Below are 14,802 nucleotides of genomic sequence, written 5' to 3'. Positions count from 1 at the left end.
TCAGCTCTGAGGGTTGACCCTTTTTCTGCTTCTCCTCGGGTTCACAGTTCAAGACCCAGCTGTCACATTGCTCCTCATGCCACTGGGCTGAGGTGCGCACCCTCTCGCCCAGGGAGGAGAGCGCAGATGCTCGAGCTAGCATCCAGCTGATCCCCCCGCGCCCCCACTTTGCCTGACCGCCTCTCAAAACCCCCAGGAAGGGTTTTCTGATCTTGTTACCTGCTCACTCGCTCTTTAGTTCCCTCCCTTCAAAATCCCATATGCACCCTTCGCAGCTCTGTGCCCTCTACCTACTTTCTTGCAGGCAGAGTCCCATGGCACCCCCAGGTGCCCCTGAGGACCAGGAGCCCCTTGGAAGTCATCTCAGTGCCCTCAGCTCTTAGCTCGGGGCCTGAGCAAGAGACAGGGCTTTGGGTGTCTCGGGTGAAGAACCCGGTGAGTTATGAGCAGGTAAGTCAGCAGCCGGTGCTATCTGGGCACGCCCCAACCGCACAGCCGGACTCTCAGCACACCCAGGATCGCTGGAGGGGGAAGGTGGAGAGTCTCTGAAAGCTTCTTCTGTGACTCTTTGGATGCCCTGGAGAGATACTTGAAAGAACATTGTCTATATTCCTGGAATTTGGCTGGATTTCAAGGCAATGATAGGATGGGCTTGAGTGCTTGGGAGGGAGGCAGAGGGGAGAGTCTCCGTTTCCTAGACAGGCCCCGTTACTGGGAGAAAAGCGCATTCTTTGCCACTCCAGACAAGGGGAGAGAGGGGGTCCCCCATTGTATTGGGAGACGAAATGATTGTGAGGAGCTTGTTGTCTGGGAACTTCTGTACTAAGAGTCCTCGGAGAGCCACTGGGGTGCCCACTCAGACACACACGCCTCTCTCCCCCCGTCCAGCTCTGGCTCTCCCCATGGCACTAAGCACCCACACCACGCCGGCAGGTATTTTTTGGTGCTGCCTGCCCCACCCCGCCCCGCAGACCGGGACCTTGTCTAGGTTCCCACCTGTGTCCCCGGGGCCTAGAACAACCGGGGACTCGGTAGGCCCTCAGTAAAGGTCTGTCGAGGGCTGGATGCATGTTTTGGGTGCCCATGCTGCTCTCGCTGACCCCGCTGTGCGGCGGGCTGGGCGAGCATCGCCATCCTGCCCAGCGCACAGGCGAGGGGGACCCGGACCCACCGCCAGGAACCTGCCGGCGGGAAGGTCAGGGGACTCGGGTTCGAGCTGGCGCCCCGCCCGACCTGCTGTGACCTTGGGCCGTCTCTGCGCCTCCCGGGGCTGGGGTCCCCTCCTCCACGTCAGGAGGGTGGAGCAGGCCCCCAGTGAAGCCCACGCTGCGGCTGGCTCGCGGGCTGTGACTTGGCCAAGGTCACCCCGGCCCCGGGCCGCAGCGCCCGTGCGCGGGGGTGCGCGGGCCGATCGCGGCCGGGTCACCCCGTCCCGTGCACCCCGCCGCCGGGCTTTGGGGTGGGGGCCGGCGCGGGGCGGTCCCGGGGCGCCGCGCGCGCTGACGCGGGGCCCGAGGCGGCGGGGACCGGGCGCGGGGGGAGGCGCGAAGGCGGGCGTCCTCCTTTTGTGCGAGCGCCGGCGGCTCGGCTCCGCGAAGGTAAACAGCGTTTCCTCTTCCTCCTCGCGGCGCCTCTTCCTTTTATAGAGATTTCTCGCCTGGCGCTCGCCCGGGCCGCTCGCGCTGGGGCTGCAGCGGCCGCGGCGGGGCGGCTCGCAAACCTGTGGCGGTGACGTGAGACCCGCCAACCCGGAAACGGCGGCGGCGGCGGCGGCACCCGAAGCCCAGGCTCCCGCGCCCCAGCGCCCGCGGCCGCGCTCCGGTCTCCGTCTCCGCTCGCCCGGCCGCCAGGTACGTGCCCCCGGCTCCGCCGGCGCCGCCGCCCGGGCCCCCCCGCGCGCGCCCTTGGCGCCGATTGGCACCGGCGAGGGCGCGGGGTGCGGGGCGCGGGAGTGATGGGTGCGGGGAGGGGGGGGGTGCGAGCCGGGCCGCGCCGGGTGCCGATGAACTGGAGAGGGGGCGCCGCAGGGGGCGCCCGGAGGATGCTCCTGGGCTGGGCTGGGCTGGGCCGGGGCGGGAGGACGCGAGGGGCGCACGCCTGGGGACCGCCGCCGCCGGGTCCACCCAGCTGCGGGGAGCGCGCAGCGGCGTCCCGCACCGGGGGGGAGGGGGGCTCCGGGTGGTGGTTCTCCCACCTCCCCCCCCACCCCACGACCCCTTCTGCACGCCAGGTGAGGGCGCAGGGTCTGACCCCGGACGCAGGTCAGCTCCCCACCCAGCAAACTTCACTGGGGGCTTGGAAGGCCAGTCGCTTAGAATTGAGGAACTAGAGGGGGTGAACAGAATCTCCATTGGCCTCAAGACTTCCTCCTGGGGTAAATACCCGCCTATGTTCTAGGAGCACTTCCTCTTTGCCCTTTATCTTTTCATCATCTTTATTTTCAAATGGAAGTTCAGCGTTAACGGTGGATGCCCTTGCATCCTGCAGGGCTCTCCTGGGGCTGTGCACACACACACCCACCCAGGGGGTCCCACCTGTGTGTCCTGTGTGGCCGGTGGGAGGAAAGAGGAACCAAGGACTTCCCTTGCTAGAGTGGGGGGGGGGGCGGTCTTTGATCCCCACCCGATTGCAAGAAATGGAGCCGGGGGAGGAGGGGTTGAGGTGGAGGAGGGGCTGAGCGGGGAGGAGGCCTGGCTGGGGAGTGTCAGGTGGACTTTGCACCTATGGTTTAATTCCTAGCCCTGCTGCTGACAGGCTGTGTGACCTTGGGCAAGTGGCTTACCCTCTCTGAGTTTTAGGTGCCTGTCTGTAAAATGGGCTGCTTGGAGTTGACCCTAGAGAAAGTGAGCTTGGATTCCTGGCCAGAGGGGTGTGCACGGGGCGGGTGGGGGGGGGGCCATAGTAATGGAAGGTGTCATCGTCAGCCACCTTTAGTTTCTGTCTCCCCACCCCCTAGAAGGGGTGCCTGGGGCACAGGGGAGGTTCTCTGTCGGTATTTGGGGAATGAGTAAGTGGATATGAATTTTGGGAGGTGAGTGGGTGCGGTTCCACTTTTTTTTGGCTTCCTGGCCCTATCATCTCTGTCCCACAATCCCCAGAGAGCCCCATCTTGCCACCTGGAACCTGTGTAATTAATCACCCCTCCCTCAGCAAGGAGGATTACCATGTGAAAATACTGACTCCCTGTGAAAAGGAGCTTACACTCTGACTTAGAGCGTCTCCCGTTCTTGGAAGATTGCATTCTGTGGCAATGACAAGGAAGCACCGTTTTGATTGCCACGGCCAGATGACAGGCCGGGACCGGTCGCCTGGGTGGACAGCCGGGCTGATTTCCCAGACCTGGGGCTCCTGTAAACGCGGAGGGAGCTGGGGCGAGGTGGGTGTTCTCCCTTGGTGGGGCACGCGGAAGTGGTCCGCTGGCCTGGGTTTTCTTCCTGGGGAGCCGGGTTGTGATGTGCATTGTCTGCATCCTCGCTAGACTTGCAGCACGAGCAGGGGCGGAGTGTGTGAGCTGCAGGAGGCTGGGGTGCCTTCGTAACACAGGGACCCTTGGAAACGGCCCTCACGTACAGGCCCAGTATGCCTCTCTGCACTTTTCTCTTCGGGAGATTTTCGAGTAATTTTGCTTTCTCCGACAGCCATCCTTTCTCGTTCTGCCTTAGCTTCCAGAGGCTTCTCTGCACCCCTTTAGGGTCCTCAGCCGTGTTTTTTCCCCTCTGGAGGCAGGAGAGGGGCCTGAGTGCTACTGGCATTTTAAGAGGCCACAGTGGGCGCCCCTCTGCCAGGCCGCTGCAGCGTGAGCTGGGGCCGGTGCACTCTGCAGGTGCGGAGTGACCTCGGTTACCTAAGGGGAGTGATCTTTTTCTCCTTCGGCGAGACTTAGAGTGCAGGATTTGACCCGAGACCCTCGGCCAGTGAGTGGCAGATTCGGGGCCCGCCCCAAGGCTCCTTCCTGTAGACTTCACCCCTGCCCGAGTGGCCTTTGTGTCCCCCTGGCACCTGGCAGGCCGTCTGGCCTGTGCTGGACGTGCAGTGTATGTGCTTTGATAGAATGGACAAAAGAGTGAGGGTTTCCCTATTGCTCTCTGTGGAGGCACATTCTGTCTCCAACTCAAGGTCAGCGTCAGCGCACTGGCCTGTAGGTGACCTTGACATTGTTCTCTGGCGGTTCCTCCCAAGTGGGCCTAGATTCCCCATTGTGCAATTCCAGCCACTGCCAGCTCTTACCTCAGGATCCAGGGACCGTGACAGGAGGGACCCCTGAGGATGGCCGGAGCCAGGAGGGGGTGGCCTCACGTCCAGCGATACCCATGTCTCCCTGATTAAAGAGACCACCGTCCTGTGGCCTCGCCGTCTGGGACTTGGCCATCTTCAGGGAAACCATTTTTAAAATCCTTACACTTAGATTTTCCCCCTGCCTGGGAAGCCACAGAGAGGTCACTGGCCTCTCGTAACCCTTTTTTCCTCTGCTGTAAACAGGCAAAATACTCACCACTTCACCCCACGCGCATCTTACAGGCTTCCCAGTAATAGGGCGAGACCCACTGTCCCACCCCCCCTTCCCTTGCTTGCAGTGGGCATGTGCCCGAGTCTCTCCACCGCTCGAGCCTCAGTGTTCCCGCCTGTAAAATGGGACCATGGATCACGGGGTTGGTTTGCTCCCTGGGTTAGAATGAGTACAAGCAGCTTGAAGGCTAGAACCTCCTCTCTCTGTAATCTTGAATGGTAGCTTCTCAGGAGAAGTGAATTGAGTGGGTGCGAAGGAAGGGCCGATTTTCTTCTTCCCTGTCCATGCTGGGGACCCAGGGTAAAGGCGAAGAAGAAGGAATCGCTGTGATTCTGTTTTTCATCCTTTTCTGAGGGAAAAGGGTCTTTTTTCCTCTCTTTGGTCAAGTCAGCTCTTCATGTGTCTGTGACACTGACTCCATCTGGTCTCATAACATTCACAGAGACTCCTTCTGGCCGAGACTTGACCTCCCCAGGCTCTCCCGTGCACAGGATTTCTGTCACTTCAGGAGAGCCTGGGCAGTTGAGTGTGCCTGTCTTAAAAGGAAGGGCTGATTGGCCTCGGCTGCCTGGAGGAAAGACAGTTCTGTTGTCAAGGGTGCGTGAGGTTAGGGGCAGTTATATCTGCCTCTGTTTCTGTTTCTGGAGTCATTGTGTATATGGGCTTGGGGGCCACACCGCCCGGGTCCACATCCTGGCTGGGCTGCTGGCTAGCTCTGTGACCTTGGGCAAGGTACTCTGTCTCGGGGTCTTCTTCATCCTTCAGATGAGCAATAGCAATGTCCACATGCAAGGGCGTTGTGAGGATGAACCCAGAGGTCGCATGGAGATCTTCCCAGCACAGGGCATGGCACATAGTAGGTGCTCGTCAGGGACTTTTCTCCTACCCTCTGGACCCTTTCTGTTCCTATTCCAGCCCCACCGCCCTGCCCCTCCACTAATAGGGCTCCGGTTCCCTTTGGAAGTCGTGCCCTCGGCTGGCAGCTTCTTTCGAGATTCAAGTTCAAGACTCCGTTTTCCCAAGTCCATTGTTGGTAGGTCGCAGGGCGGGCACTTCCCGAAATGGCAAGGTCATTGTGCCAGAGCTGGTCACGAAGAGTACAGCGGGGTTTACCCTGGAGTTTACATGCTCTCCCATTGATTTTTTTCCTCCTCCTTTTCAAAGACTTACTAGCTGCCATCTGCTCCAAGGGAAGGAGACATTATGTTCATAAATATATAAATAATCGAAGTTGGCGAGGAGATTTGTTTAATGAAGTGTTGCTGAGAGTGATTTTTATAAATATTTAAGATCATCTGAAACCATTAGAGGAATTGCAGGGTTTATTAAAAAGCCGGAAACGTGTGTTGGAAAGGCTCCTCTCCTTCCCCCGTGGAGCGGCTGTGGGGCGTGGGGGACGAGGGAGGGGCGGCTCGGAGCAGGGACGCGGGGCCCGCGAGGGGCAGGTGGGCCGCCAGCCTGGTTGTCTCTGCTGCCGGAGGTGGGCAGCTGTGCAGCCCCCCGTGTACGGGGGCTGGTGGGTGGGAGCACGAGGGCAGCCAAATCCACAGAACCCAGGGTGGAGACCAATGTTGGTTGTACACCAGCGTTTTCGAAAGCAGTCCGGGGTTTCCTTCAGACTCAGGGGCCGCTGGGTAGCACATGCCAGGCATCACCCTGGGGACCGCGCATTTCCGATCCTGCGTGTGAGGGTCAGTGGCAGGCTTCTAGAAGGTTCCCAAGACAAATGTCCTTTGGTTAACGGTGTTCTGTGTTTTCCCGAATCCTGCAAAGGCCCACCCGTGGGAGGCTTTGTGGTGGTCAAAGGGAGGCGTGGCGGGTAGGGACGCGGCAGAGCTGGGAGGGGTTTTTGGAGCAGTGCCTCCCAAACTGGGAATCGTGCCCCCGAATCTCTCGGGGATCCCCTTGCAGACTCTGAGCCCGAGGCCTGGGGTGGGCCGAGGTCCCACACATCCAACCCTTTTCCACGTGACAGAGTTTATGTTCCTTCCACGCTCTGGTGCGGGGACCACACTTTGGGTAGGGAGAGGTCGGCTGTCCCCATTCCTCTCATTCATTTGGGACCCGACCGACCCTGAGGCTGCCGATCTGAATAGGACACTGGGGATTCCTGAGGCAGCCGATCACCCAGTCAGCGGAAGAGGCGGGTGACGAGGAGGCGGAGGCCTAGATAGGCCGTGGTGGGGGGCAGAGGGGCCCAGGGAAGACAGCCGCCTCCACCCGCCAGAGCCGCGCGCTCGGGCCTGCGGGGAACTCGGAGACAGCGAGGTGGTGATGGAGCTGGGAGGGGGGCAAGAAGGGGAAGTGGCGTGGGCCTCACACGTGACTGTGGCCTGGAAGGGCTGAGTGGGAGCCTCATGCACGCCCCTGGTTTCAGGTGGTAGGTGTCCAGTCTTTTTAATTTAACAGAGGAGGGAACTGGGACTTCGAGGGGCACGCATCTTGCCCGAGAGGTCTCCTGGCTCCCAGGCCAGGCCTCTCGCAGGGCTCCAGAGTGTGCCTGTGAGTGCTGTGGGCCCCCCTCAGTGGGAGGCTCTGGAGCCAAGGAGGCGCTGGGACCGGACACCCTTCCCCAGCTCCAGAGGTGCTCCTGCCCGCGACCTTCCTTTGGCAGGGGCCTAAGCCCTTAACCTCCACAGGGGAAAAGAAGGCCCAGCACAGGATGAGAGACAGCTGTAGAATCACCCACCATGTCAGAGACCAAGGGCCCCCTCGCCCCACCAGCGCCCTCAGATAAGGAGCGGGGAGGACAGTGAGGTGCAGTTGTGTGGAGGGGGCGAGGCTGGGCAGAGGCTTGGGCAGCAAGAGGAAGAAAGCTCTGCTCCCCTTTACGCGTCTGCTCAGAGAGTCTTCAGAGGGTGCTCTTTGCAGTTTAAACCCAGTGCTCCTCCAGCGAGTGCTGTTCCCCTGAGGAGCCGACAGCCCCTCCATAGCAGAGTGACCTCGGGCAAATCAGGGCACCTTCTTAGCCAGAACTGTCACAGGGGAAGCTGCGCCAGTCTCATCGGAGGACCGGGTGAGATGACAGGCGTAAGAGCTCCTGGCACAGGCCCTGGCAGAAACTCTCCCAAAATATACCCCCTCCCCCAGGTCGTCGTCACGGGTGGGTGAGAACCGGTCGTCCAGTGCTCGCTTCCACCACCAGGGCTACACTTCCAAATGGTTGGTGGGGGCGGGGGGGTGGGGCTTTCAGCAAAGCTGAACCCTGGGGCCGGCCCCCTTGTGTGGCTCTCCTTTGAAAGGGAGTGTTGGGGTGAAGAACCATGGATCTGGGGGTCAGGTATGTCTCCGTTCACCTCCGTCTCCCTAACTGTGGAGTCTTTTGCCAATGGCATCTTGGTGCCTGTTTTGTAGCTTGTTGTGGCCCTTAACTCAGAAAATGCCTGCGTGTGCCTGGCTGGGAGCCTGGCCTCTCTAACGGGCGCTCAGCAGTTCGAGTCCCCCGTCCACGCAGCCTCGGGGCTGGGACTCGGGAGAGGAGCCCGTAGACCCAAGGGGGTCCGTGCGTTGGTCCCCGCTTTGCTCAAAACCAGAGTTGAAGTAGAATTCAGAAGGCGAGGTGGAAGTGAAACTCGGGCAATAACATCCTAAAATGTCTGCTCGGCGCCCCTGAACTCTGGGTTCACCCGCTGCTCTGAGCTGCGGAGGTGCCAGAGAGGGCCCCGTGCAGATCAAAGGGCCCTCGGAGGAAGGCAGCGGGGGTGGGGGGGCGTGTCTCACAGTCACGTCTGAACACGCCTTCGCAGCTGCCAGGAGCTCAGCTCCTCCTGGAGGAATCAGGTCCGCCCTGCGAGTGAGCAGTGGTAGCTGAGTACCTACTGTGTGCTAGGCCCTGGGATGGGTCCCCGTAGGGGATAGAGAGAGTCCTCCTGCGACCCCACGCAAGTCCCTCGGGGCCTGAGCAGCATAAAGGAGGGAGGAGCTCTGGGTTTGTTCCCTTGGGTTCACCCTAGCCCAGCCCCGCAGAGCCCTTGCCTGCCACTCAGGAATGGGAAATGCTCTCTGACTGGGCGTGGAGACAGCAGGGGGAGTCGCTGGACCCCCGGGAGGACAGAGCGGCTGGTCCATGAAGCGGGGGCGGGACCCGGGAGAGGGGCTGCGAGGCTGAGCCCTTGCAGGGGCCGTTTCAGCCCGGCCGCAGCCTGCCTGACGATAGCACAGCTCCATGGCCGTCGGGTTGTGGGTGGGTGCTCGGGCCATTTTTGTTGGTCTCCCCTGAAGCAGTGACACCCTTCCCTGAGTGAGCATGGACGATGTGTGCCTTGCGTCTTATTCCTTACCTCCGCAGTCCTTCTGTGGGGCAGCTGCCCGTCACCCCCGTCTCACACCGGAGGAAGCTGAGAAAACGTAGAGGGGCCAGCATCAAGCAGGCCTGGCGCGCAAATGCGCCACACCAGCCTCAGCAGCCACCCGCTGCTCTCACCCCTTCTCTCGTGGACCTCAGCCTGCGCTCGGAAAGTCACCCAAGAAAACTGTCTACCCAAGAGCTGGCGCTGGCACGGCCGGATGCTGTGAGGGGAGGGCGTGGTTTTCGGGGTGGGTCTCTCGGCCACCAGCATCACCAGCTCTCTTCTGTGAGCCTGCCCGCCAGGGAAATTCAGATTTTGTAAGTTATTCTTGCAGGTCGATTACTTGGACTAGTTTCAATGGTGAGGTTTTGGGTAAATTCAGTGTGAAAGTGACACGTGCTATTAATATGTGCCCGTGCGTTTGGTGTTGGGACGCGTGGCGTCCTCTGTGTCAGTCCACACCCTCACGGGGGCAAGGTGTGGGGGAAAGAGGGGTGCTGAGGGCTCGAGCTTTGGGGGGGTTGACTTTGAAAGGAAAATCCCTGAGCTTGGATTAGGGCCCTCGTAGACTTGAGAGAGTGAGTTAGATGCGCGGCATCGGGACCTCACTCGCAGCGCTCCACCCATTTGCAGTATCTGAACCTGCCAGAACATTCCATGCACGCATTCCCCCAGTCTTCCTGTCACCTGACTCACAGCTGGGGTGGGAGGGTCAAGCACCCACACCTGTAGCCAGTGCCCTCCAGTGAGAGGAGTCCGACTGGAGAAACCGCCAGGGATGGCCGTCCCCTGCCGGTCTCTTTCTGACTCCGGGCGGTGGGTCTGAGATGGACAGGACACTGAGGATCGCCCAGTCCCGTCCTCCCCAGCCTTCTTCACCCGTGGCCCGCCCAGGAAAGGGAAGGTGTGAGCGTGGGCTGGATGAGTGGTCAGAGGGGCAGCATCTCCCAGCTGGAGGGTGCTGACCGGGGGACCACCCATCCCGAGTGCCAGGGTATCTGCATCTCAACACGGGGCACCCTCCTCCAGGAATCCCTCTCTTGGGAAGTCGATTCTCGTCCCAGGCGGGAGCCTGTCCAGCCAGCCCGTGGGAGCCCAGAGAGGTGCAGCGAGTTGCCAGAGTCCCACAGGTTCGCTGCTGAAAGAAGGAGGGACCAGGCCAGGGAGGCGGGAGCCCCCGCTGAGGGGGAGGGGCCGCTTCTGTGACCAGATGGCCTGGCCTGGGAGGCAGGTGGTGAAGTGCAGGGCTCTGACCTGGAGCTCCCCAACCCGGGAGGCCTGGTTTCCCGTTCTGATCCGAGACCGATTTTCTGCCAGTACCTAGTAGGTGGTCACATTCCTCAAGATCCGAAAGCACCAGAGGAGGAGAGGCCTTGCACATCGCACTGTGGGGTCTGGGAGTCAGTGCGGTAGACAGACGTGTGTCGGGAAAGGAACTCTGGACAGTGTCCGGGCTTGCCCTTGAGCTTGCCCTTGAGGAGTGTTTGCACAGTGACGGTTGTGTGCGTGTGTAAAAGTGCGGCATGCACAGCAGTGCACAATACACAGCAAAGTACAGGACGCCCCACGTGAAACAAGTACAGATAGGTACAACCGACAAATACGTTTGTCCATTTAGTTAAGGTTGTGTTTTTTCTTTTTTAAGTAAAAAAAAAAGGCGTTTGGCCCTTTGAGGATCATTGAAGTGGCTGAGTTTGGCGAGCAGCCCGGCCGTTCCAGTGCGTGTTGGGACGCCTCGGGGACGTGTTCAGGGTGTGCGGGCGGCCGTCCTGCCCCAGTGCTGGGCCACGTGTGTTACATGTGTGTGTAGTTATTCCTGGGTCTTTGCTGCTTGAGTGTGGTTGCTGTTGGAGAGGACCATGTGTGTGTGGCGGGCCGGGGGGGGTGCCCCAGCTGTCCAGTCTGGGAGACCCAGTGCATGGGAAGGACGCAGCCTCTCTGGGCCTCTCTCGGCCCAGTGAGGCCAGACTCTTCAGTGACAACTTCAGGATTTACTGAGGACCATTCCGACTGACCTTGCTCCTGTGGCGGAATGCCCCTTCCCGGGGTCGGTCCGAAAGGGGCTGCTCCTGGGCCCCCAGGGGGACCCCAGCCTGGGGGGGGACCCTGCCTCCCTGGGGCCCGGCCTCAAGTGGAACCGTCTCTTTCCCAAGCAGTGTTTCTCAAAGTTTTGGTGGTGAAACGCAGGGGAAGTGTAGAAAGACGGCATTTGCATACTTCTGCCTTGACGCCGGCAGCAGCAGTGAATGAGGAATAAACGAGGTCTGACCTCTGGAGTGGCCCCGTGCGCCCTTTCCCCAGGTCCCCCGGCCCCCCACGATCATGACCCGGAGTGTGGTTGGAAAATGCCTCTCTCCAGATAAACTGACCTTTGGCTCAAGACCTTGGACACTTAAAACCGAAAGAAAGGAAACCCGATCTTTTGCTCTGGATCCCGTGAAATAGTGTGGGGGCGGGAGCATGGAGGCACTGGCGTCCTGCATGGAGCTGACTCTCCTGGGTGGCACAGGGCTGCCGCTCAGCAGGGAGACTTGGCAGTGCTGATGTGCAGAGTCCAGAATGTTCCATAGGTGCTCTCGTCAGAGAAAGCCCAGTGGGGGCCCTTGTCCCCAGCCCGTGATGCCTGTGAAAGGCGTCACCCCATGAAGGCGCCTGCATCTTCGTGCTGGTGGCCAGTGGGGTCCTCCAAAGGCCCGTCTGGGCACCTGGGACAATGTATGTCAAGAGCCTAGAAGATACTTGGTTTTTAAAAGAATTTTATTTATTTTTAGAGAGGGGGGAAGGGAGGGAGAAAGAAGGAAAGAAACATCGATGTACAAGCACACCCCCACCAGGGGCCCAGCCAGCAACCCAGGCTTGTACCCTGACAGGGATTTGAACCAGCAACCTTTCGGTTCACAGGCTGGCGCTCAACCCATTGAGCCACACCAGCCAGGGGGAGCCCTGAAGATAGTTGTAACTGTTGACCCAGCGAACCCATTTCTGGGGAGCTTCCCTAAGGAAACAATAGAAAACAAAGAGATGTTCAGCTTGGTTCTTTTCACAGTGATAAAAGAAATGGAAAATAACCGAAGCGTCTGACAGTGCCCAAATTCTCGAATCGGCCACACAGCGGTCACTCAGCGCGAGAGCCAAGGAGGCTGGGAGGAAGCCGAGGAAAGCCGTCATTTATAGGGAAAGAGCTTGGAAGGAAACACAGACCGAAACGGTGTCAGAGGTCCTGGTACGGCGTTCCGAACGGGATGACTCTCTCTCTTTGGCACATTTTCTGTTACCTTTCCTCCCATCTTCTCTCCTCTTCTAAGAAACCTGGAGCACCAGTGTTTCCAGGGATTGAACCAAACGCAAGTTTAGACCACTTCGTAAATGGTAGGCAACAGAACGGATCAGACTGACTGAAACTTCAGCCCAGGCATTCCCGAGGTTAAGACGCCAACAGGCCTGCCCTGACCAGTACGGCTCAGTTGGCTAGGAGTCGTCCCACAAAGCAAAAGGTCGAGGGTTCGATTCCTGGTCAGGGCACATGCCGGGGTTGCAGGTTTGGCCCTCCGGTCGGGGCGCGTACCATAGCTAGCAATGCTTAACATAGAAGAGCTGGCAGGGGTCAGAGCCTCCTACGCCCGTGGGAAGAAATTGTCACCATTGGATAAACAAGATAACCTGGGGTCCAGAGAGGTCACGTGACTTTTCTAGACTCCAGTGCTCCCTCCCAGGCTGCAGCTGGTGGGGCGAAGGGCATCTAAAGAGACCACAATACCGGCAACTCTCTTCTAGTTGCATGGACGTTATTCTCGGGGAAGGCAGGATGAGTGACAGCTACTGACCGGCAGCTGGACCAAAGCGTCTTCTGCCCGGGCAGCATCGCTTAGGTCCGTGTCCAAGCAGAGGTGGACTTCCAGGTCCGTGGGGGGAGCTGCCATCCTGTCCCCAGTCGAAGACAGGCAAGCTTAGGTCCACAGCACTTGGGTCTGCCCTGTCCTGCACATTCAGGGAGAGGGGTGCACTTGGTCTCTCCGGAGGAGTGTCACCCCTTTCCAGAGGCCTGTGCCTGTGCTCCGGGGTGGAGCACGGGGCGGGGGGCGGGGGGCGAGAAGTGCGTGCAGACGGGGGCGTCCGGGCAGGTGGCCGATCGATCTCGAGCCGCGGAAGGGAGTGCCGATTCCCAGACAGCCGCTGCGGTGTCTGAAGTGCCGCTTTCTGTCGAGCTCTGTGCAGCCCATGTAGCTCACTTGGCCCCTTCGCCTGCAGGTTGGAGAGGCTGTGAGTCAGAGCTCCTCAGCGGCGCCTGAAGGAGGAAGGCACAAAGGCCTGAAAGGGGCTGAGTGCGTGGGTGCCAGCCATACCTTGGATGAGTGCGGGCGTGAACTCATTCTCTGCCTTGCGTGGAAGTGGAAATTGCCATGTTTCAAACAATATCGGCTGCCAGGATTCGTAATTTGGACACGTGTATATATATATATATATATATGTGTGTGTGTTTCTATGATTAGATCCGAAAGAGGAACACACTTTTAGCATCTCAAACAGGCGTTTGTGGAGTGTCCGGAAGCTACCCCGTCCTCCCCGTTCCCTCCCGTGCTGCCCTCCTGCCCAGTGTCTGGGCTGCGTGCTCCTGAGCGCCTTCCAGAGGGCCCGCGGGTGAATCAGACGGTCCTGGGTTCTGGCTGGTGAAGGGAGGGACGGTGCTCCAGCTCCTTGCCCGGCAGCCCCCCCGGGCTGACCCTGCTGAGTCATGCCCGGTCCTCGGCCTCGTCGTTTCGGGGGGCCAGGGCAAGAAAACGAAGGACCAGAACGCGAAGCGAGAAAGCTGCTGATGGCAGAGGGTTCCCACGCCAGGCGCCCTGTCATCGAACCCTCCTCCGCAGCACCGCCTCGCGGGAGACCTCGCTCAGCTCAGCAGATCCTCGCTGGCGGCCCCTGGGGAGCGAAGCAGGGCTGGTAAAAGGAGACTCTGGGGTTTTAATTGCCTGCGGGCGTGGGTGTCATCTGCTCCCAGGGCTGCGGGGGCCCACTGCCGCGCCCCCGCAGTGTGTAACCCGCTCTGCCATCTGCTCTGAGGAAGTCGCTTCACTTCCCCGAGACTCCCTTCCTCGGGCGCGAAGAGGATGAGGTTGGGCGTGTGAGAGGCCCCGGGTGATGAACGTGTCTGTCCCCCAGTGACCACGCCCTGAGGGTCCAGACCCCTCTGCACCTCCTGCCCGGAGGCAGGGGGGCATCTTTTCTAGGTCTGCCCCTTTCTCAGGTGCCCCCTTTCCTCCCTGCCTCTCCTCCCATCCTCCCCTGCCTCCCTGCCTGCCTGTCTCCCTCCCCCGGGCCTTTCTCAGAGTCGGAGACAATGCCTCCGTGGGAGTGAATCATTGAGAGCGAACTCGAGGAACAGCCGTCTATGAATAGAGGTGCGGGGAGAAGGGAAGAAAGCGTTTTGGCAGGTTTGAGCTGAGCTGATCCTGGTCAGCGTTGAATTAAAGATGAGCTTCCTGGCTCTCCATTTTACTTAGCACTGACCCAGCCCTATGTCTTGAATCTTTAAAAAAAGAAGAAGAAGAAGAAGAGGAAGAAAAAAAGCCACTAAGGGGCTTATATGATAGAAAGCAAAGTCGAATAACAACACCTTACATCTGTAGACGGCTGTGTGTTTGCACTGTGACCAGCCCAGGAAACATCCCCCAGCCCAGGGGCTGCTTTGTTTTAGGTCCACAGGTCAGGCCCACAGTGGCCTTGCTCCCAGCGTGTGTAGAAGGAGTGGATCCTTTTTTCTCCTGGAAAATGGAAGCCCAGAGAGGCTGAGTGATTTGCCCAAGGCTGCACAGCGGGTTGGGGCTAGAGGTGGGGCGTATTCGCTTAGCGCCGGCTCTTTTTAACCTCCACCTGGTGGGCAGATGCTATTCAGGCTAAGACTCAGGCTAATTCACGAAAAGAGCGTTTCCTGAGGCCCCACCCCCTCCTTTATTCCCTGCTGTCTGAGTTTGCCTGTTCTCCTATGGGGGGGCCACATAAACTGTCCCC

At 59.8% G+C, this 14,802-nt stretch overlaps 1 protein-coding gene across 4 annotated transcripts in view; it reads left to right on the top strand.

The window, feature by feature from the left end:
- The first annotated feature begins 1,581 nt into the window (after positions 1-1,581).
- CYRIB (CYFIP related Rac1 interactor B) overlaps positions 1,582-14,802 on the top strand; it is a 129,958-nt gene continuing 116,737 nt past the window's right edge. For 2 of the 4 annotated variants that reach the window (XM_045861154.1, XM_045861159.1), the window contains exon 1: positions 1,616-1,850. The gene's annotated coding sequence lies outside the window, so the exon portion shown is untranslated. The other 2 variants (XM_045861162.1, XM_045861155.1) reach the window with 2 other exon arrangements.

Source organism: Phyllostomus hastatus, unplaced genomic scaffold, assembly GCF_019186645.2.
Source record: "Phyllostomus hastatus isolate PE091 unplaced genomic scaffold, TTU_PhHast_1.1 phas_scaffold_21, whole genome shotgun sequence".
Classification (NCBI taxonomy): domain Eukaryota; kingdom Metazoa; phylum Chordata; class Mammalia; order Chiroptera; family Phyllostomidae; genus Phyllostomus; species Phyllostomus hastatus.
The sequence above is the reverse complement of the archived record's forward strand: the minus strand, read 5'-3'. Positions and strand labels throughout refer to the sequence as shown.